Source organism: Dioscorea cayenensis, chromosome 10, assembly GCF_009730915.1.
Source record: "Dioscorea cayenensis subsp. rotundata cultivar TDr96_F1 chromosome 10, TDr96_F1_v2_PseudoChromosome.rev07_lg8_w22 25.fasta, whole genome shotgun sequence".
Lineage (NCBI taxonomy): Eukaryota > Viridiplantae > Streptophyta > Magnoliopsida > Dioscoreales > Dioscoreaceae > Dioscorea > Dioscorea cayenensis.
In genome coordinates this window covers 12523660-12544161 of record NC_052480.1, presented here as the reverse complement: position 1 = coordinate 12544161, position 20502 = coordinate 12523660, and the positions used below count along the sequence as shown (strand labels likewise).

The following is a 20502-nucleotide window of genomic DNA, read 5'->3' as shown; positions in this document are numbered from 1 at the left end:
GGAGCATTGGAGATGGGGTGTCAAACCACGAGGACTTCCAGGATGATCACCATCCTAGTACTACTCCTCGCCCAAGCAAGCAACCCGGATTACGATGGGATCCGAGGTGCTTTAGTCTTTGGCGTATGATCGCCTGAGGTGAAAATGAACACGCGTTTCAATAAATTGACGACTTACTGACAATTCCGAGATAGATCGATGATCCTCCTGATGGGGCTTCTCCAACGTCGGGGACCCGCGCCATCCAGCTTCAACGCAGAACTTCAATTGAAAGCGGGTTTTTTGTGTTTGAAAGCGATAGGGAGGACCCAGTGAAACAAGAGTCGGGAGTTTTATTTTTGTATAATAATAAAAAAATTTATTATTATTATTATTGTAAAAGTAGTAAGAATATTGAGAAAAACAAATACGGGAAGCGATGGAGCATGGAGATGGGGTGCAACACGAGGACTTCCCGGAGTCACCCATCCTAGTACTACTCTAGCCCAAGCACGCTTAACCCGAGTTACGAGTGGGATCCGGTGCTTTTGCGTCTTTGATGCTTATCGCACCGGTGAAAATGAACACAGCGTTGCAATAAATTGACGACTTACGACAGAGTCCGAGATAGATCGATGATCCTCTGATGGGGGCTTCTCTAGCGTCGGGGACCCAGCGCCATCCGCTTCAACCGAGAACTTCAATTGAAAAGCAGGGATTTTGTGTTTGAGCGATAGGAGGACCCTTGAAACAAGAGTCGGGGAGTTTATTTTTGATAATAATAATAAAAATTTATTATTATTATATATTGTAAGTAGTAAGAATATTGAGAAAAAACAAATCTACGAGGAAGCGATGGAGCATGGAGATGGGGTGCAACACGAGGACTTCCGGGAGGTCGCCCATCCTATGTACTACTCTCGCCCAAGCCGCTTAACCCGAGATTACGATGGGATCCGGTGCTTTTAGTCTTTGGTATGATCGCATTTTCCAGTTGAAAATGAACAGCGTTGCAATAAATTGACGACTTGCTGACAATTCCGAGATAGATCGATGATCCTCACGATGGGGGCTTCTCTAGCGTCGGGGGACCGGCGCCATCAGCTTCCAACACGGAACTTCGATTGAAAAGCAGGTTTTTGTGTTTGAGCGATGGGAGGACCCATCGAAACAAGAGTCGGGAGTTTTATTTTTTTGATAATAATAATAAAATTTATTATTATTATTATTATTATGTAAAAGTAGTAAGAATATTGAGAAAAAAACAAATCACGGGAAGCGATGGAGCAAAAATGGAGATGGGGGTGCAACCACGAGGGACTTCCAGGAGGTCACCATCCTAGTACTACTCTCGCCCAAAACACGCTTAACCCGGAGTTCGATGGGATCCGGTGCTTTAGTCTTTGGTATGATCGCACCCGGTGAAAATGAACGCAGCGTTGCAATAAATTGACGACTTCTTGACAATTCGAGATAGATCGATGATCCTCCGATGGGGCTTCTCAGCGTCGGGGACCCAGCGCCATCCGCTTCAACCACAGAACTTCAGATTGAAAAGCGGGGATTTTGTGTTTGAAAAGCGATAGGGAGGACCCAGTGAAACAAAGAGTCGGGAGTTTTATTTTTTTGATAATAATAATAAAATTTATTATTATTATTATTATTATTGTAAAAGTAGTAAGAATATTGAGAAAAAAACAAATCACGGGAAAGCGATGGAGCAAAATGGAGATGGGGTGCAACACGAGGACTTCCAGGAGGTCACCCATCCTAGTACTACTCTCGCCCAAGCACGCTTAACCCGGAGTTCGAGTGGGATCCGGTGCTTTAGTCTTTGGTATGATCGCACCCGGTGAAAATGAACACAGCGTTGCGATAAATTGACGACTTCTTGACAATTCAGAGATAGATCGATGATCCTCGATGGGGGCTTCTCCAGCGTCGGGGACCCAGCGCCATCAGCTTCAACCACGGAACTTCAATTGAAAGCGGGATTTTTGTGTTTGAAAAAGCGATGGGAGGACCCATGAGAACAAAAGGTCGGGAGTTTTATTTTTTTGATAATAATAATAAAATTTATTATTATTATTATTATTATTGTAAAGTAGTAAGAATATTGAGAAAAAAACAAATACGAGGGAAGCGATGGAGCAAAAATGGAGATGGGGTGCAACACGAGGACTTCCCGGAGGTCGCCCATCCTAGTACTACTCTCGCCCAAGCACGCTTAACCCGGAGTTACGATGGGATCCGGTGCTTTAGTCTTTGGTATGATCGCACCCGGTGAAAATGAACCGCAGCGTTGCAATAAATTGACGACTTCTCGACAATTCCGAGATAGATCGATGATCCTCCGATGGGGCTTCTCCAGCGTCGGGGACCCAGCGCCATCCGCTTCAACCGCAGAACTTCAATTGAAAGCGGGATTTTTGTGTTTGAGCGATAGGGAGGACCAGCGTGAAACAAAAGTCGGGAGTTTTATTTTTTTGATAATAATAATAAAATTTTATTATTATTATTATTATTGTAAAAGTAGTAAGAATATTGAGAAAAAAAACAAATCACGGGAAAGCGATGGAGCAAAAATGGAGATGGGGTGCAACCACGAGGACTTCCCGGAGGTCGCCCATCCTAGTACTACTCTCGCCCAAGCACGCTTAACCCGGAGTTCGATGGGATCCGGTGCTTTAGTCTTTGAGTATGATCGCACCGGTGAAAATGAACGCAGCGTTGCGATAAATTGGCGACTTCTTGACAATTCAGAGATAGATCGATGATCCTCGATGGGGCTTCTCCAGCGTCGGGGACCCGCGCCATCCGCTTCCAACCACGGAACTTCAATTGAAAAGCGGGGTTTTTGTGTTTGAAAAACAAAAAGCGATAGGGAGGACCCAGCGAAACAAAGAGTCGGGAGTTTTATTTTTTTGATAATAATAATAAAAATTTATTATTATTATTATTATTGTAAAGTAGTAAGAATATTGAGGAAAAAAAACAAATCACGGGAAAGCGATGGAGCAAAAATGGAGATGGGGTGCAACACGAGGGACTTCCCGGGAGGTCACCCATCCTAGTACTACTCTCGCCCAAGCACGCTTAACCCGGAGTTCGATGGGATCCGGTGCTTTAGTCTTTGGTATGATCGCACCGGTGAAAATGAACACGCGTTGCAATAAATTGACGACTTCTCGACAATTCAGAGATAGATCGATGATCCTCGATGGGGGCTTCTCCAGCGTCGGGGACCCGCGCCATCCGCTTCAACCACGAACTTCAATTGAAAAGCGGGATTTTTGTGTTTGAAAACAAAAAGCGATAGGGAGGACCCATGAGAAACAAGAGTCGGGAGTTTTATTTTTTTGATAATAATAATAAAATTTATTATTATTATTATTATTATTGTAAAAGTAGTAAGAATATTGAGAAAAAAAACAAATACGGGAAGCGATGGAGCATGGAGATGGGGTGCAACACGAGGACTTCCAGGAGGTCACCCATCCTAGTACTACTCTCGCCCAAGCACGCTTAACCCGGAGTTCGATGGGATCCGGTGCTTTAGTCTTTGGTATGATCGCACCGGTGAAAATGAACACGCGTTGCGATAAATTGACGACTTCTTGACAATTCCGAGATAGATCGATGATCCTCGATGGGGCTTCTCCAGCGTCGGGGACCCGCGCCATCCGCTTCCAACCACAGAACTTCAATTGAAAGCAGGGATTTTTGTGTTTGAAAAACAAAAAAAGCGATAGGGAGGACCCAGCGAAACAAAGAGTCGGGAGTTTTATTTTTTTGATAATAATAATAAAATTTATTATTATTATTATTATTGTAAAAGTAGTAAGAATATTGAGAAAAAAAACAAATCACGGGAAGCGATGGAGCAAAATGGAGATGGGGTGCAACACGAGGGACTTCCCGAGGTCACCCATCCTAGTACTACTCTCGCCCAAAGCACGCTTAACCCGGAGTTCGATGGGATCCGGTGCTTTAGTCTTTGGTATGATCGCACCCGGTGAAAATGAACACAGCGTTGCAATAAATTGTCGACTTCTTGACAATTCAGAGATAGATCGATGATCCTCGATGGGGCTTCTCCAGCGTCGGGGACCCAGCGCCATCCGCTTCCAACACGGAACTTCAATTGAAAGCGGGATTTTTGTGTTTGAAAAACAAAAAGCGATAGGGAGGACCCAGTGAAACAAAGAGTCGGGAGTTTTATTTTTTTGATAATAATAATAAAATTTATTATTATTATTATTATTATTGTAAAGTAGTAAGAATATTGAGAAAAAAACAAATCACGGGAAAGCGATGGAGCAAAATGGAGATGGGGTGCAACACGAGGACTTCCCGGGAGGTCACCCATCCTAGTACTACTCTCGCCCAAGCACGCTTAACCCGGAGTTCGATGGGATCCGGTGCTTTAGTCTTTGGTATGATCGCACCCGGTGAAAATGAACCAGCGTTGCAATAAATTGGCGACTTCTTGACAATTCCGAGATAGATCGATGATCCTCGATGGGGCTTCTCCAGCGTCGGGGACCCAGCGCCATCCGCTTCCAACACAGAACTTCAATTGAAAACGGGATTTTTGTGTTTGAAAACAAAAAGCGATAGGGAGGACCCAGCGAAACAAGAGTCGGGAGTTTTATTTTTTTGATAATAATAATAAAATTTATTATTATTATTATTATTGTAAAAGTAGTAAGAATATTGAGAAAAAAAAACAAATACGGGAAGCGATGGAGCAAAAATGGAGATGGGGTGCAACACGAGGACTTCCCGGGAGGTCACCCATCCTAGTACTACTCTCGCCCAAAGCACGCTTAACCCGGAGTTCGATGGGATCCGGTGCTTTAGTCTTTGGTATGATCGCACCGGTGAAAATGAACACAGCGTTGCAATAAATTGACGACTTCTCGACAATTCGAGATAGATCGATGATCCTCCGATGGGGCTTCTCCAGCGTCGGGGACCCGCGCCATCCGCTTCAACCACGGAACTTCAATTGAAAGCGGGATTTTGTGTTTGAAAACAGCGATAGGGAGGACCCATGAAACAAAGAGTCGGGAGTTTTATTTTTTTGATAATAATAATAAAATTTTATTATTATTATTATTATTGTAAAGTAGTAAGAATATTGAGAAAAAAACAAATCGAGGAAGCGATGGAGCAAAAATGGAGATGGGGTGCAACACGAGGACTTCCCGGAGGTCGCCCATCCTAGTACTACTCTCGCCCAAGCACGCTTAACCCGGAGTTCGATGGGATCCGGTGCTTTAGTCTTTGGTATGATCGCACCCGGTGAAAATGAACCACAGCGTTGCAATAAATTGGCGACTTCTTGACAATTCAGAGATAGATCGATGATCCTCGATGGGGGCTTCTCCAGCGTCGGGGACCCAGCGCCATCCGCTTCCAACACGGAACTTCAATTGAAAAGCGGGATTTTTGTGTTTGAAAACAAAAAAGCGATAGGGAGGACCCAGTGAAACAAAGAGTCGGGAGTTTTATTTTTTTGATAATAATAATAAAATTTATTATTATTATTATTATTATTGTAAAGTAGTAAGAATATTGAGAAAAAAACAAATCACGGGAAGCGATGGAGCAAAAATGGAGATGGGGGTGCAACACGAGGACTTCCCGGAGGTCGCCCATCCTAGTACTACTCTCGCCCAAGCACGCTTAACCCGGAGTTCGATGGGATCCGGTGCTTTAGTGCTGGTATGATCGCACCCGGTGAAAATGAACACGCGTTGCAATAAATTGACGACTTACCGACAATTCCGAGATAGATCGATGATCCTCGATGGGGCTTCTCCAGCGTCGGGGACCCAGCGCCATCCAGCTTCCAACCACGGAACTTCAATTGAAAGCAGGGATTTTTGTGTTTGAAAAAACAAAAAGCGATAGGGAGGACCCAGTGAAACAAGAGTCGGGAGTTTTATTTTTTTGATAATAATAATAAAAATTTTATTATTATTATTATTATTATTGTAAAGTAGTAAGAATATTGAGAAAAAAACAAATCACGGGAAGCGATGGAGCAAAAATGGAGATGGGGTGCAACACGAGGGACTTCCCGGGAGGTCACCCATCCTAGTACTACTCTCGCCCAAGCACGCTTAACCCGGAGTTCGAGTGGGATCCGGTGCTTTAGTCTTTGGTATGATCGCACCCGGTGAAAATGAACCGCAGCGTTGCAATAAATTGACGACTTCTTGACAATTCCGAGATAGATCGATGATCCTCGATGGGGCTTCTCCAGCGTCGGGGACCCAGCGCCATCCGCTTCCAACCGAGAACTTCAATTGAAAAGCGGGATTTTTGTGTTTGAAAACAAAAAAGCGATAGGGAGGACCCAGCGAAACAAAGAGTCGGGAGTTTTATTTTTTGATAATAATAATAAAATTTATTATTATTATTATTATTATTGTAAAGTAGTAAGAATATTGAGAAAAAACAAATACGGGAAACGATGGAGCAAAATGGAGATGGGGTGCAACACGAGGGACTTCCAGGAGGTCACCCATCCTAGTACTACTCTCGCCCAAGCACGCTTAACCCGGAGTTACGATGGGATCCGGTGCTTTAGTCTTTGGTATGATCGCACCCGGTGAAAATGAACACAGCGTTGCAATAAATTGACGACTTCTTGACAATTCCGAGATAGATCGATGATCCTCCGATGGGGCTTCTCCAGCGTCGGGGACCCAGCGCCATCCGCTTCCAACACGGAACTTCAATTGAAAGCAGGGATTTTTGTGTTTGAAAACAAAAAAGCGATAGGGAGGACCCGTGAAACAAGAGTCGGGAGTTTTATTTTTTGATAATAATAATAAAATTTATTATTATTATTATTATTATTGTAAAGTAGTAAGAATATTGAGAAAAAAACAAATCACGGGAAGCGATGGAGCAAAAATGGAGATGGGGTGCAACACGAGGGACTTCCCGGAGGTCACCCATCCTAGTACTACTCTCGCCCAAAGCACGCTTAACCCGGAGTTCGATGGGATCCGGTGCTTTAGTGCTGGTATGATCGCACCCGGTGAAAATGAACACGCGTTGCAATAAATTGACGACTTACTGACAATATTGAGATAGATCGATGATCCTCCTGATGGGGCTTCTCCAACGTCGGGGACCCAGCGCCATCCAGCTTCAACACGAGAACTTCAATTGAAAGCGGGATTTTTGTGTTTGAAAACAAAAAAAGCGATAGGGAGGACCCATGAAACAAGAGTCGGGAGTTTTATTTTTTTGATAATAATAATAAAATTTTATTATTATTATTATTATTATTGTAAAGTAGTAAGAATATTGAGAAAAAAAACAAATCACGGGGAAGCGATGGAGCAAAAATGGAGATGGGGGTGCAACACGAGGACTTCCCGGGAGGTCACCCATCCTAGTACTACTCTCGCCCAAAGCACGCTTAACCCGGAGTTCGATGGGATCCGGTGCTTTAGTCTTTGGTATGATCGCTACCCGGTGAAAATGAACACAGCGTTGCAATAAATTGACGACTTCTCGACAATTCCGAGATAGATCGATGATCCTCGATGGGGGCTTCTCCAGCGTCGGGGACCCGCGCCATCCGCTTCCAACCACGGAACTTCAATTGAAAAGCGGGATTTTTGTGTTTGAAAACAAAAAGCGATAGGGAGGACCCATGAAACAAGAGTCGGGAGTTTTATTTTTTTGATAATAATAATAAAAATTTATTATTATTATTATTATTATTGTAAAGTAGTAAGAATATTGAGAAAAAAAAACAAATACGGGAAGCGATGGAGCAAAAATGGAGATGGGGTGCAACACGAGGACTTCCCGGGAGGTCACCCATCCTAGTACTACTCTCGCCCAAGCACGCTTAACCCGGAGTTACGAGTGGGATCCGGTGCTTTAGTCTTTGGTATGATCGCTACCCGGTGAAAATGAACACAGCGTTGCAATAAATTGACGACTTCTTGACAATTCAGAGATAGATCGATGATCCTCTGATGGGGGCTTCTCCAGCGTCGGGGACCCAGCGCCATCCGCTTCCAACACGGAACTTCAATTGAAAAGCGGGATTTTTGTGTTTGAAAACAAAAAAAGCGATAGGGAGGACCCAGCGAAACAAAGAGTCGGGAGTTTTATTTTTTTGATAATAATAATAAAATTTATTATTATTATTATTATTATTGTAAAAGTAGTAAGAATATTGAGAAAAAAAACAAATCACGGGAAAGCGATGGAGCAAAAATGGAGATGGGGTGCAACACGAGGACATTCCAGGAGGTCACCCATCCTAGTACTACTCTCGCCCAAGCACGCTTAACCCGGAGTTCGATGGGATCCGGTGCTTTAGTCTTTGGTATGATCGCACCGGTGAAAATGAACACAGCGTTGCAATAAATTGACGACTTCTCGACAATTCCGAGATAGATCGATGATCCTCTGATGGGGCTTCTCCAGCGTCGGGGACCCAGCGCCATCCGCTTCAACCACGAACTTCAATTGAAAGCAGGGATTTTTGTGTTTGAAGCGATAGGGAGGACCCAGTGAAACAAAGAGTCGGGAGTTTTATTTTTTGATAATAATAATAAAATTTATTATTATTATTATTATTATTGTAAAGTAGTAAGAATATTGAGAAAAAAACAAATACGAGGAAGCGATGGAGCAAAAATGGAGATGGGGTGCAACACGAGGACTTCCCGGGAGGTCGCCCCATCCTAGTACTACTCTCGCCCAAGCACGCTTAACCCGGAGTTACGATGGGATCCGGTGCTTTAGTCTTTGGTATGATCGCACCGGTGAAAATGAACAGCGTTGCGATAAATTGACGACTTCTTGACAATTCAGAGATAGATCGATGATCCTCGATGGGGCTTCTCCAGCGTCGGGGACCCAGCGCCATCCGCTTCCAACCACGGAACTTCAATTGAAAGCGGGATTTTTGTGTTTGAAAAAAAAAGCGATAGGGAGGACCAGCGAAACAAAGAGTCGGGAGTTTTATTTTTTTGATAATAATAATAAAAATTTATTATTATTATTATTATTATTGTAAAGTAGTAAGAATATTGAGAAAAAAACAAATACGGGAAGCGATGGAGCAAAATGGAGATGGGGTGCAACACGAGGACTTCCCGGAGGTCGCCCATCCTAGTACTACTCTCGCCCAAGCACGCTTAACCCGGAGTTCGAGTGGGATCCGGTGCTTTAGTCTTTGGTATGATCGCACCCGGTGAAAATGAACACAGCGTTGCAATAAATTGACGACTTCTTGACAATTCCGAGATAGATCGATGATCCTCTGATGGGGCTTCTCCAGCGTCGGGGACCCAGCGCCATCGCTTCCAACCACGGAACTTCAATTGAAAAGCGGGATTTTTGTGTTTGAAAAAAGCGATAGGGAGGACCCAGCGAAACAAGAGTCGGGAGTTTTATTTTTTTGATAATAATAATAAAATTTATTATTATTATTATTATTGTAAAAGTAGTAAGAATATTGAGAAAAAAACAAATACGGGAAGCGATGGAGCAAAAATGGAGATGGGGTGCAACACGAGGACTTCAGGAGGTCACCCATCCCTAGTACTACTCTCGCCCAAAGCACGCTTAACCCGGAGTTACGATGGGATCCGGTGCTTTAGTCTTTGGTATGATCGCACCCGGTGAAAATGAACACAGCGTTGCAATAAATTGACGACTTCTCGACAATTCAGAGATAGATCGATGATCCTCTGATGGGGCTTCTCCAGCGTCGGGGACCCGCGCCATCCGCTTCCAACCACAGAACTTCAATTGAAAAGCGGGATTTTTGTGTTTGAAAAACAAAAAGCGATAGGGAGGACCCAGCGAAACAAGAGTCGGGAGTTTTATTTTTTGATAATAATAATAAAATTTATTATTATTATTATTATTATTGTAAAGTAGTAAGAATATTGAGAAAAAAACAAATCACGGGAAAGCGATGGAGCAAAAATGGAGATGGGGTGCAACACGAGGACTTCCAGGAGGTCACCCATCCTAGTACTACTCTCGCCCAAGCACGCTTAACCCGGAGTTCGATGGGATCCGGTGCTTTAGTCTTTGGTATGATCGCACCCGGTGAAAATGAACACAGCGTTGCAATAAATTGACGACTTCTTGACAATTCAGAGATAGATCGATGATCCTCTGATGGGGCTTCTCCAGCGTCGGGGACCCAGCGCCATCCGCTTCCAACACGGAACTTCAATTGAAAGCGGGATTTTTGTGTTTGAAAAAAGCGATAGGAGGACCCGCGAAACAAGAGTCGGGAGTTTTATTTTTTGATAATAATAATAAAATTTATTATTATTATTATTATTATTGTAAAGTAGTAAGAATATTGAGAAAAAAACAAATCACGGGAAGCGATGGAGCAAAAATGGAGATGGGGTGCAACACGAGGACTTCCGGAGGTCACCCATCCTAGTACTACTCTCGCCCAAAGCACGCTTAACCCGGAGTTACGATGGGATCCGGTGCTTTAGTGCTGGTATGATCGCACCCGGTGAAAATGAACACGCGTTGCAATAAATTGACGACTTACCGACAATTCCGAGATAGATCGATGATCCTCGATGGGGCTTCTCCAGCGTCGGGGACCAGCGCCATCCGCTTCCAACCACGGAACTTCAATTGAAAGCGGGATTTTTGTGTTTGAAAAACAAAAAAAAGCGATAGGGAGGACCCATGAAACAAAGAGTCGGGAGTTTTATTTTTTTGATAATAATAATAAAATTTATTATTATTATTATTATTGTAAAGTAGTAAGAATATTGAGAAAAAAACAAATCACGGGAAAGCGATGGAGCAAAATGGAGATGGGGTGCAACACGAGGGACTTCCCAGGGAGGTCACCCATCCTAGTACTACTCTCGCCCAAGCACGCTTAACCCGGAGTTCGATGGGATCCGGTGCTTTAGTGCTGGTATGATCGCACCCGGTGAAAATGAACACGCGTTGCAATAAATTGGCGACTTACTGACAATTCCGAGATAGATCGATGATCCTCCTGATGGGGCTTCTCCAACGTCGGGGACCCGCGCCATCCGCTTCCAACCACGGAACTTCAATTGAAAAGCAGGGATTTTTGTGTTTGAAAACAAAAAAAAGCGATAGGGAGGACCCAGCGAAACAAAGAGTCGGGAGTTTTATTTTTTTGATAATAATAATAAAATTTATTATTATTATTATTATTATTGTAAAGTAGTAAGAATATTGAGAAAAAAACAAATCACGGGGAAAGCGATGGAGCAAAAAAAAATGGAGATGGGGTGCAACACGAGGGACTTCCCAGGGAGGTCACCCATCCTAGTACTACTCTCGCCCAAGCACGCTTAACCCGGAGTTACGATGGGATCCGGTGCTTTAGTCTTTGGTATGATCGCTACCCGGTGAAAATGAACACAGCGTTGCAATAAATTGACGACTTCTTGACAATTCCGAGATAGATCGATGATCCTCTGATGGGGCTTCTCCAGCGTCGGGGACCCAGCGCCATCCGCTTCCAACCACGGAACTTCAATTGAAAAGCGGGATTTTTGTGTTTGAGCGATAGGAGGACCCATGAAACAAAGAGTCGGGAGTTTTATTTTTTTGATAATAATAATAAAATTTATTATTATTATTATTATTATTGTAAAAGTAGTAAGAATATTGAGAAAAAAACAAATACGAGGAAGCGATGGAGCAAAAATGGAGATGGGGTGCAACACGAGGACTTCCGGAGGTCACCCATCCTAGTACTACTCTCGCCCAAGCACGCTTAACCCGGAGTTACGATGGGATCCGGTGCTTTAGTGCTAGTATGATCGCACCCGGTGAAAATGAACACGCGTTGCAATAAATTGACGACTTACTGACAATTCGAGATAGATCGATGATCCTCCGATGGGGCTTCTCCAGCGTCGGGGACCCAGCGCCATCCGCTTCCAACCACGGAACTTCAATTGAAAGCAGGGATTTTTGTGTTTGAAAAAACAAAAAGCGATAGGGAGGACCCAGTGAAACAAAGAGTCGGGAGTTTTATTTTTTTGATAATAATAATAAAAATTTATTATTATTATTATTATTATGTAAAAGTAGTAAGAATATTGAGAAAAAAACAAATCACGGGAAAGCGATGGAGCAAAAATGGAGATGGGGTGCAACACGAGGACTTCCCAGGGGGTCACCCATCCTAGTACTACTCTCGCCCAAGCACGCTTAACCCGGAGTTCGAGTGGGATCCGGTGCTTTAGTCTTTGGTATGATCGCACCGGTGAAAATGAACACAGCGTTGCAATAAATTGACGACTTCTTGACAATTCCGAGATAGATCGATGATCCTCGATGGGGCTTCTCCAGCGTCGGGGACCCAGCGCCATCCGCTTCCAACCACAGAACTTCAATTGAAAAGCGGGATTTTTGTGTTTGAAAACAAAAAGCGATAGGGAGGACCCAGCGAAACAAAGAGTCGGGAGTTTTATTTTTTTGATAATAATAATAAAAATTTTATTATTATTATTATTATTATTATGTAAAGTAGTAAGAATATTGAGAAAAAAACAAATCACGGAAAGCGATGGAGCAAAATGGAGATGGGGTGCAACACGAGGACTTCCAGGAGGTCACCCATCCTAGTACTACTCTCGCCCAAGCACGCTTAACCCGGAGTTCGATGGGATCCGGTGCTTTAGTCTTTGGTATGATCGCACCGGTGAAAATGAACGCAGCGTTGCGATAAATTGACGACTTTCGCGACAATTCCGAGATAGATCGATGATCCTCCGATGGGGGCTTCTCCAGCGTCGGGGACCCAGCGCCATCCGCTTCAACCACGGAACTTCAATTGAAAAGCGGGATTTTTGTGTTTGAAGCGATAGGGAGGACCCACGAAACAAAGAGTCGGGAGTTTTATTTTTTTGATAATAATAATAAAAATTTATTATTATTATTATTATTGTAAAGTAGTAAGAATATTGAGAAAAAAAAACAAATCACGGGAAGCGATGGAGCAAAATGGAGATGGGGTGCAACCACGAGGACTTCCCGGAGGTCACCCATCCTAGTACTACTCTCGCCCAAAGCACGCTTAACCCGGAGTTCGATGGGATCCGGTGCTTTAGTCTTTGGTATGATCGCACCCGGTGAAAATGAACACAGCGTTGCGATAAATTGGCGACTTCCCTGACAATTCCGAGATAGATCGATGATCCTCGATGGGGAGCTTCTCCAGCGTCGGGGACCCGCGCCATCCGCTTCAACCACAGAACTTCAATTGAAAGCGGGATTTTTGTGTTTGAAAAAGCGATAGGGAGGACCCAGCGAAACAAGAGTCGGGAGTTTTATTTTTTTGATAATAATAATAAAATTTATTATTATTATTATTATTGTAAAGTAGTAAGAATATTGAGAAAAAACAAATACGGGAAGCGATGGAGCAAAAATGGAGATGGGGTGCAACACGAGGGACTTCCCGGAGGTCACCCATCCTAGTACTACTCTCGCCCAAAGCACGCTTAACCCGGAGTTCGATGGGATCCGGTGCTTTAGTCTTTGGTATGATCGCTACCCGGTGAAAATGAACACGCGTTGCAATAAATTGACGACTTCTGCGACAATTCCGAGATAGATCGATGATCCTCGATGGGGCTTCTCCAGCGTCGGGGACCCGCGCCATCCGCTTCCAACCGAGAACTTCAATTGAAAGCAGGGATTTTTGTGTTTGAAAAAGCGATGGGAGGACCCAGCGAAACAAGAGTCGGGAGTTTTATTTTTTTGATAATAATAATAAAATTTATTATTATTATTATTATTGTAAAGTAGTAAGAATATTGAGAAAAAAACAAATCACGAGAAGCGATGGAGCAAAAATGGAGATGGGGTGCAACACGAGGACTTCCAAGGAGGTCACCCATCCTAGTACTACTCTCGCCCAAGCACGCTTAACCCGGAGTTACGATGGGATCCGGTGCTTTTAGTCTTTGGTATGATCGCACCGGTGAAAATGAACGCAGCGTTGCAATAAATTGGCGACTTCTGACAATTCCGAGATAGATCGATGATCCTCCTGATGGGGCTTCTCCAACGTCGGGGACCCGCGCCATCCGCTTCCAACCCAGAACTTCAATTGAAAAGCAGGGATTTTTGTGTTTGAAAAAGCGATGGGAGGACCCAGCGAAACAAAGAGTCGGGAGTTTTATTTTTTTGATAATAATAATAAAATTTATTATTATTATTATTATTGTAAAAAGTAGTAAGAATATTGAGAAAAAAACAAATCACGGGAAAGCGATGGAGCAAAAAATGGAGATGGGGTGCAACACGAGGACTTCCCGGAGGTCACCCATCCTAGTACTACTCTCGCCCAAAGCACGCTTAACCCGGAGTTACGATGGGATCCGGTGCTTTAGTCTTTGGTATGATCGCACCGGTGAAAATGAACACAGCGTTGCAATAAATTGACGACTTACTGACAATTCCGAGATAGATCGATGATCCTCCTGATGGGGCTTCTCCAACGTCGGGGACCAGCGCCATCCGCTTCCAACACAGAACTTCAATTGAAAAGCGGGTTTTTGTGTTTGAAAAAAGCGATAGGGAGGACCCAGCGAAACAAGAGTCGGGAGTTTTATTTTTTGATAATAATAATAAAATTTATTATTATTATTATTATTGTAAAGTAGTAAGAATATTGAGAAAAAAACAAATACGGGGAAGCGATGGAGCAAAAATGGAGATGGGGTGCAACACGAGGACTTCCCAGGAGGTCACCCATCCTAGTACTACTCTCGCCCAAGCACGCTTAACTCCGGAGTTCTGATGGGATCCGGTGCTTTAGTGCTGGTATGATCGCACCCGGTGAAAATGAACACAGCGTTGCAATAAATTGACGACTTCTCGACAATTCAGAGATAGATCGATGATCCTCTGATGGGGCTTCTCCAGCGTCGGGGGACCCGCGCCATCCGCTTCAACCACAGAACTTCAATTGAAAAGCGGGATTTTTGTGTTTGAAAAAAGCGATAGGGAGGACCAGCGAAACAAGAGTCGGGAGTTTTATTTTTTTGATAATAATAATAAAATTTATTATTATTATTATTATTATTGTAAAAGTAGTAAGAATATTGAGAAAAAAACAAATCGGGAAGCGATGGAGCAAAAATGGAGATGGGGTGCAACACGAGGACTTCCAGGAGGTCGCCCCATCCTAGTACTACTCTCGCCCAAGCACGCTTAACCCGGAGTTCGATGGGATCCGGTGCTTTAGTCTTTGGTATGATCGCACCCGGTGAAAATGAACACGCGTTGCAATAAATTGACGACTTACTGACAATTCCGAGATAGATCGATGATCCTCCTGATGGGGCTTCTCCAACGTCGGGGACCCGCGCCATCCGCTTCAACCAGAACTTCAATTGAAAGCAGGGATTTTTGTGTTTGAAGCGATAGGAGGACCCGCGAAACAAGAGTCGGGAGTTTTATTTTTTGATAATAATAATAAAATTTATTATTATTATTATTATTATTGTAAAGTAGTAAGAATATTGAGAAAAAAACAAATCACGGGAAAGCGATGGAGCAAAATGGAGATGGGGTGCAACACGAGGGACTTCCCGGGAGGTCACCCATCCTAGTACTACTCTCGCCCAAGCACGCTAACCCGGAGTTCGAGTGGGATCCGGTGCTTTAGTCTGTGGTATGATCGCACCCGGTGAAAATGAACGCAGCGTTGCAATAAATTGACGACTTCTGCGACAATTCCGAGATAGATCGATGATCCTCTGATGGGGCTTCTCCAGCGTCGGGGGACCCAGCGCCATCCGCTTCAACCAGAACTTCAATTGAAAACGGGATTTTGTGTTTGAAAAAAAAACGATAGGAGGACCAGCGAAACAAGAGTCGGGAGTTTTATTTTTTGATAATAATAATAAAATTTATTATTATTATTATTATTGTAAAGTAGTAAGAATATTGAGAAAAAACAAATACGGGAAACGATGGAGCAAAAATGGAGATGGGGTGCAACACGAGGACTTCCCGAGGTCACCCATCCTAGTACTACTCTCGCCCAAGCACGCTTAACCCGGAGTTACGATGGGATCCGGTGCTTTAGTCTTTGGTATGATCGCACCGGTGAAAATGAACACAGCGTTGCAATAAATTGACGACTGCGACAATTCCGAGATAGATCGATGATCCTCGATGGGGCTTCTCCAGCGTCGGGGACCCGCGCCATCAGCTTCCAACCACGAACTTCAATTGAAAGCGGGATTTTGTGTTTGAGCGATAGGGAGGACCCAGCGAAACAAGAGTCGGGAGTTTTATTTTTTTGATAATAATAATAAAAATTTATTATTATTATTATTATTGTAAAAGTAGTAAGAATATTGAGAAAAAAACAAATCTGGGAAAGCGATGGAGCAAAATGGAGATGGGGTGCAACACGAGGACTTCCCAGGAGGTCACCCATCCTAGTACTACTCTCGCCCAAGCACGCTAACCCGGAGTTCGAGTGGGATCCGGTGCTTTAGTCTTTGGTATGATCGCAGCCGGTGAAAATGAACACGCGTTGCAATAAATTGACGACTTTCTGACAATTCCGAGATAGATCGATGATCCTCCTGATGGGGCTTCTCCAGCGTCGGGGACCCAGCGCCATCCGCTTCCAACCACGAACTTCAATTGAAAAGCAGGGATTTTGTGTTTGAAAAGCGATAGGAGGACCCGCGAAACAAGAGTCGGGAGTTTTATTTTTTGATAATAATAATAAAATTTATTATTATTATTATTATTGTAAAGTAGTAAGAATATTGAGAAAAAACAAATACGGGAAACGATGGAGCAAAAATGGAGATGGGGTGCAACACGAGGACTTCCCAGGAGGTCACCCATCCTAGTACTACTCTCGCCCAAGCACGCTTAACTTCGGAGTTCTGATGGGATCCGGTGCTTTAGTGCTGGTATGATCGCACCCGGTGAAAATGAACACGCGTTGCAATAAATTGACGACTTACTGACAAGGCCGAGATAGATCGATGATCCTCCTGATGGGGCTTCTCCAACGTCGGGGACCCGCGCCATCCGCTTCCAACACAGAACTTCAATTGAAAACGGGATTTTGTGTTTGAAAAAAAAAAACGATAGGAGGACCCGCGAAACAAGAGTCGGGAGTTTTATTTTTTGATAATAATAATAAAATTTATTATTATTATTATTATTATTATTATTATTAGTAAAGTAGTAAGAATATTGAGAAAAACAAATACGGAAGCGATGGAGCATGGAGATGGGGTGCAACACGAGGACTTCCCAGGAGGTCACCCATCCTAGTACTACTCTCGCCCAAGCACGCTTAACTCGGAGTTCGATGGGATCCGGTGCTTTTAGTGCTTTGGTATGATCGCACCCGAGTGAAAATGAACACGCGTTGCAATAAATTGACGACTTCATGACAAGGCCGAGATAGATCGATGATCCTCGATGGGGCTTCTCAGCGTCGGGGGACCCGCGCCATCCGCTTCCAACACGAGAACTTCAATTGAAAAGCGGGATTTTTGTGTTTGAAAACACGATGGGAAGACCCGTGAAACAAGAGTCGGGAGTTTTATTTTTGATAATAATAATAAAATTATTATTATTATTATTATTATTGTAAAGTAGTAAGAATATTGAGAAAAACAAATCACGGAAGCGATGGAGCAAATGGAGATGGGGTGCAACCCGAGGGACTTCCCAGTGAGGTCACCATCCTAGTACTACTCTCGCCCAAGCACGCTTAACTCGGAGTTCGATGGGATCCGGTGCTTTAGTGCTCAGTATGATCGCACCCGATGAAAAATGAACACGCGTTGCAATAAATTGACGACTTTCTCGACAAGGCCGAGATAGATCGATGATCCTCCTGATTGGGCTTCTCCAACGTCGTGGACCCGCGCCATCCGCTTCCAACACGGAACCTTCAATTGAAAACGGGATTTTTGTGTTTGAAAAATACGATGGGAAGACCCAGCGAAACAAGAGTCGGGAGTTTTTATTTTTATAATAATAATAAAAATTTATTATTATTATTATTATTATTATTGTAAAGGAGTAAGAATATTGAGAAAAACGAAATACGGGAAACGATGGAGCAAAATGGAGATGGGGTGCAACACGAGGACTTCCCAGGAGGTCACCCATCCTAGTACTACTCTCGCCCAAGCACGCTTAACTTCGGAGTTCTGATGGGATCCGGTGCTTTAGTGCTGGTATGATCGCACCCGATGAAAATGAACACGCGTTGCAATAAATTGACGACTTACTGACAAGGCCGAGATAGATCGATGATCCTCCTGATGGGGCTTCTCCAACGTCGGGGACCCGCGCCATCCGCTTCCAACACAGACCTTCAATTGAAAACGGGATTTTGTGTTTGAAAAAAAAAATACGATGGGAAGACCCGCGAAACAAGAGTCGGGAGTTTTATTTTTTGATAATAATAATAAAATTTATTATTATTATTATTATTATTATTGTAAAGGAGTAAGAATATTGAGAAAAAACGAATACGGGAAACGATGGAGCAAAAAAAAATGGAAATGGGGTGTAACACGACGACTTCCAAGGAGATCACCCATCCTAGTAATACTGTCGGCCATGCACGCTTAACTTCGGAGTTCTGATGGGATCCGGTGCTTTTAGTGCCGTATGATCGCACCCGATGAAAATAAACACGCGTTGCAATAAATTGACGACTTACTGACAAGGCCGAGATAGATCGATGATCCTCCTGATGTGGCTTCTCCAACGTCGGGGACCCGCCGCCATCCGGCTTCCAACATGTACCTTCAATTGAAAACGGGATTTTGTGTTTGAAAAAAAAAATACGATGGGAAGAACCGCGAAACAAGAGTCGGGAGTTTTATTTTTTGATAATAATAATAAAAGTTATTATTATTATTATTGTAAAGGAGTAAGAATATTGAGAAAAAACGAATACGGGAAACGATGGAGCAAAAAAACAATAATGGAGATGGGGTGCAACACGAGGACTTCCCAGGAGGTCACCCATCCTAGTACTATTCTCGCCCAAGCACGCTAACTTCGGAGTTCTGATGGGATCCTTTGCTTTAGTGCTGGTATAATCGCACCCGATTAAAATTAACACGCGTTGTAATAAATTGACGACTTACTGACAAGGCCAAGATAGATCGATGATCCTCTTGATGGGGCTTCTGCAACGTCGGGGACCCGCGCCATCCGCTTCCAACACAGACCTTCAATTTAAAACGGGATTTTGTGTTTGAAAAAAAAATACGATGGAAAGACCCAAGAAACAAGAGTCGGCAGTTTTATTTTTTGATAATAATAATAAAATTTATTATTATTATTATTATTATTATTATTATTATTATTATTATTATTATTATTATTGTAAAGGAGTAAGAATATTGAGAAAAAACGAATACGGGAAACGATGGAGATGAGATGGGGTGCAACACGAGGACTTCCCAGGAGGTCACCCATCCTAGTACTACTCTCGCCCAAGCACGCCTAACTCGAGTTCTGATGGGATCCGGTGCTTTAGTGTCGGGTACGATCGCACCTGATGAAAATTAACACGCGCTGCAAAAAATCGACGACTTCATCGACAAGGCCAAGATAGATCGATGATCCTCCTGATGGGGCTTCTCCAACGTCGGGGACCCGCGCCACCCGCTTCCAACACAGATCTTCAATTGAAAACGGGATTTTGTGTTTGATACGATGGGAAGACCCCGAAACAAGAGCTCGCAGTGTTTATTTTTTTATAATAATAATAAAAATTTATTATTATTATTATTATTATTATTGTAAAGGAGTAAGAATATTGATAAAAACGAATACGGGAAACGATGGAGCAAAAAAAAATGGAGATGGGGTGCAACAAGAGGACTTCCCAGGATGTCACCCATCCTAGTACTACTCTCGCCCAAGCACGCTTATCTTCGGAGTTCTGATGGGATCCGGTGCTTTTAGTGCTCGGTATGATCGCACCCGATTAAAATGAACACGCTGCAATAAATTGACGACTTACTGACAAGGCCGAGATAGATCGATGATCCTCCTCATGGGGCTTCTCAACGTCGGGGACCCAGCGCCATCGCCTTCCAACACAGACCTTCAATTGAAAAGGGGATTTTGTGTTTGAAAAAAAAAAAACGATGGGAAGACCCATGAAACAAGAGTCGGGGTTTTATTTTTTTGATAATAATAATAAAATTTATTATTATTATTATTATTGTTATTATTATTATTATTGTAAAGGAGTAAGAATATTTAGAAAAAAACGAATCACGGGAAACGATGGAGCAAAAATAGAGATCGGTGCAACACGAGGACTTCCCGGAGGTCACCCATCCTAGTACTACTCGCCCAAGCACGATTAACTTCGGAGTTCGATGGGATCCGGTGATTTAGTGCTCGATATGATCACACCCGATGAAAAATGAACACGCTGCTGCAATAAATTGACGACTTTCATCGACAAGGCCG

The 20502-nt window shown here is 43.2% G+C and overlaps 8 non-coding genes and 37 pseudogenes across 8 annotated transcripts; all 45 read right to left on the bottom strand.

The window, feature by feature from the left end:
* Positions 1-1280: 1280 nt before the first annotated feature.
* On the bottom strand, positions 1281-1399 carry LOC120271103 (annotated as a pseudogene).
* A 313-nt stretch (positions 1400-1712) lies between these two features.
* Positions 1713-1830, bottom strand: LOC120271047 (annotated as a pseudogene).
* A 313-nt stretch (positions 1831-2143) lies between these two features.
* On the bottom strand, positions 2144-2261 carry LOC120271100 (annotated as a pseudogene).
* Positions 2262-2572: 311 nt separating this feature from the next.
* LOC120271142 lies at positions 2573-2691 on the bottom strand (annotated as a pseudogene).
* Positions 2692-3010: 319 nt separating this feature from the next.
* LOC120271084 lies at positions 3011-3129 on the bottom strand (annotated as a pseudogene).
* A 312-nt stretch (positions 3130-3441) lies between these two features.
* Positions 3442-3558, bottom strand: LOC120271089 (annotated as a pseudogene).
* Positions 3559-3875: 317 nt separating this feature from the next.
* LOC120271117 lies at positions 3876-3993 on the bottom strand (annotated as a pseudogene).
* Positions 3994-4311: 318 nt separating this feature from the next.
* Positions 4312-4429, bottom strand: LOC120271031 (annotated as a pseudogene).
* Positions 4430-4743: 314 nt separating this feature from the next.
* On the bottom strand, positions 4744-4862 carry LOC120271057 (annotated as a pseudogene).
* Positions 4863-5168: 306 nt separating this feature from the next.
* LOC120271076 lies at positions 5169-5285 on the bottom strand (annotated as a pseudogene).
* A 322-nt stretch (positions 5286-5607) lies between these two features.
* LOC120271006 lies at positions 5608-5723 on the bottom strand. Its single transcript, XR_005539748.1, has one exon. It is a non-coding gene; the product is annotated as a 5S ribosomal RNA (ribosomal RNA).
* A 322-nt stretch (positions 5724-6045) lies between these two features.
* Positions 6046-6165, bottom strand: LOC120271046 (annotated as a pseudogene).
* Positions 6166-6481: 316 nt separating this feature from the next.
* Positions 6482-6600, bottom strand: LOC120271079 (annotated as a pseudogene).
* A 317-nt stretch (positions 6601-6917) lies between these two features.
* LOC120271033 lies at positions 6918-7035 on the bottom strand (annotated as a pseudogene).
* A 323-nt stretch (positions 7036-7358) lies between these two features.
* LOC120271069 lies at positions 7359-7477 on the bottom strand (annotated as a pseudogene).
* A 320-nt stretch (positions 7478-7797) lies between these two features.
* Positions 7798-7917, bottom strand: LOC120271107 (annotated as a pseudogene).
* A 326-nt stretch (positions 7918-8243) lies between these two features.
* LOC120271114 lies at positions 8244-8361 on the bottom strand (annotated as a pseudogene).
* A 308-nt stretch (positions 8362-8669) lies between these two features.
* Positions 8670-8789, bottom strand: LOC120271136 (annotated as a pseudogene).
* A 312-nt stretch (positions 8790-9101) lies between these two features.
* Positions 9102-9219, bottom strand: LOC120271064 (annotated as a pseudogene).
* Positions 9220-9530: 311 nt separating this feature from the next.
* Positions 9531-9649, bottom strand: LOC120271148 (annotated as a pseudogene).
* Positions 9650-9968: 319 nt separating this feature from the next.
* Positions 9969-10085, bottom strand: LOC120271060 (annotated as a pseudogene).
* Positions 10086-10395: 310 nt separating this feature from the next.
* LOC120271053 lies at positions 10396-10512 on the bottom strand (annotated as a pseudogene).
* A 316-nt stretch (positions 10513-10828) lies between these two features.
* Positions 10829-10947, bottom strand: LOC120271020. The gene has a single exon (XR_005539761.1). It is a non-coding gene; the product is annotated as a 5S ribosomal RNA (ribosomal RNA).
* Positions 10948-11276: 329 nt separating this feature from the next.
* On the bottom strand, positions 11277-11397 carry LOC120271144 (annotated as a pseudogene).
* A 311-nt stretch (positions 11398-11708) lies between these two features.
* LOC120271036 lies at positions 11709-11824 on the bottom strand (annotated as a pseudogene).
* Positions 11825-12146: 322 nt separating this feature from the next.
* On the bottom strand, positions 12147-12265 carry LOC120271041 (annotated as a pseudogene).
* A 321-nt stretch (positions 12266-12586) lies between these two features.
* Positions 12587-12703, bottom strand: LOC120271088 (annotated as a pseudogene).
* A 310-nt stretch (positions 12704-13013) lies between these two features.
* LOC120271072 lies at positions 13014-13132 on the bottom strand (annotated as a pseudogene).
* A 308-nt stretch (positions 13133-13440) lies between these two features.
* Positions 13441-13559, bottom strand: LOC120271126 (annotated as a pseudogene).
* A 308-nt stretch (positions 13560-13867) lies between these two features.
* Positions 13868-13987, bottom strand: LOC120271118 (annotated as a pseudogene).
* A 313-nt stretch (positions 13988-14300) lies between these two features.
* On the bottom strand, positions 14301-14419 carry LOC120271124 (annotated as a pseudogene).
* Positions 14420-14727: 308 nt separating this feature from the next.
* Positions 14728-14846, bottom strand: LOC120271014. The gene has a single exon (XR_005539756.1). It is a non-coding gene; the product is annotated as a 5S ribosomal RNA (ribosomal RNA).
* Positions 14847-15158: 312 nt separating this feature from the next.
* LOC120271122 lies at positions 15159-15276 on the bottom strand (annotated as a pseudogene).
* Positions 15277-15580: 304 nt separating this feature from the next.
* On the bottom strand, positions 15581-15699 carry LOC120271108 (annotated as a pseudogene).
* A 306-nt stretch (positions 15700-16005) lies between these two features.
* Positions 16006-16122, bottom strand: LOC120271130 (annotated as a pseudogene).
* A 300-nt stretch (positions 16123-16422) lies between these two features.
* LOC120271082 lies at positions 16423-16540 on the bottom strand (annotated as a pseudogene).
* Positions 16541-16844: 304 nt separating this feature from the next.
* Positions 16845-16963, bottom strand: LOC120271219. The gene has a single exon (XR_005539840.1). It is a non-coding gene; the product is annotated as a 5S ribosomal RNA (ribosomal RNA).
* Positions 16964-17277: 314 nt separating this feature from the next.
* Positions 17278-17397, bottom strand: LOC120270998. Its single transcript, XR_005539741.1, has one exon. It is a non-coding gene; the product is annotated as a 5S ribosomal RNA (ribosomal RNA).
* A 302-nt stretch (positions 17398-17699) lies between these two features.
* Positions 17700-17818, bottom strand: LOC120271106 (annotated as a pseudogene).
* A 313-nt stretch (positions 17819-18131) lies between these two features.
* Positions 18132-18250, bottom strand: LOC120271115. The gene has a single exon (XR_005539776.1). It is a non-coding gene; the product is annotated as a 5S ribosomal RNA (ribosomal RNA).
* Positions 18251-18568: 318 nt separating this feature from the next.
* On the bottom strand, positions 18569-18687 carry LOC120271068 (annotated as a pseudogene).
* A 315-nt stretch (positions 18688-19002) lies between these two features.
* Positions 19003-19120, bottom strand: LOC120271344. The gene has a single exon (XR_005539957.1). It is a non-coding gene; the product is annotated as a 5S ribosomal RNA (ribosomal RNA).
* A 337-nt stretch (positions 19121-19457) lies between these two features.
* On the bottom strand, positions 19458-19575 carry LOC120271054 (annotated as a pseudogene).
* A 310-nt stretch (positions 19576-19885) lies between these two features.
* LOC120271001 lies at positions 19886-20006 on the bottom strand. Its single transcript, XR_005539743.1, has one exon. It is a non-coding gene; the product is annotated as a 5S ribosomal RNA (ribosomal RNA).
* Positions 20007-20331: 325 nt separating this feature from the next.
* LOC120271094 lies at positions 20332-20447 on the bottom strand (annotated as a pseudogene).
* Positions 20448-20502: the final 55 nt, after the last annotated feature.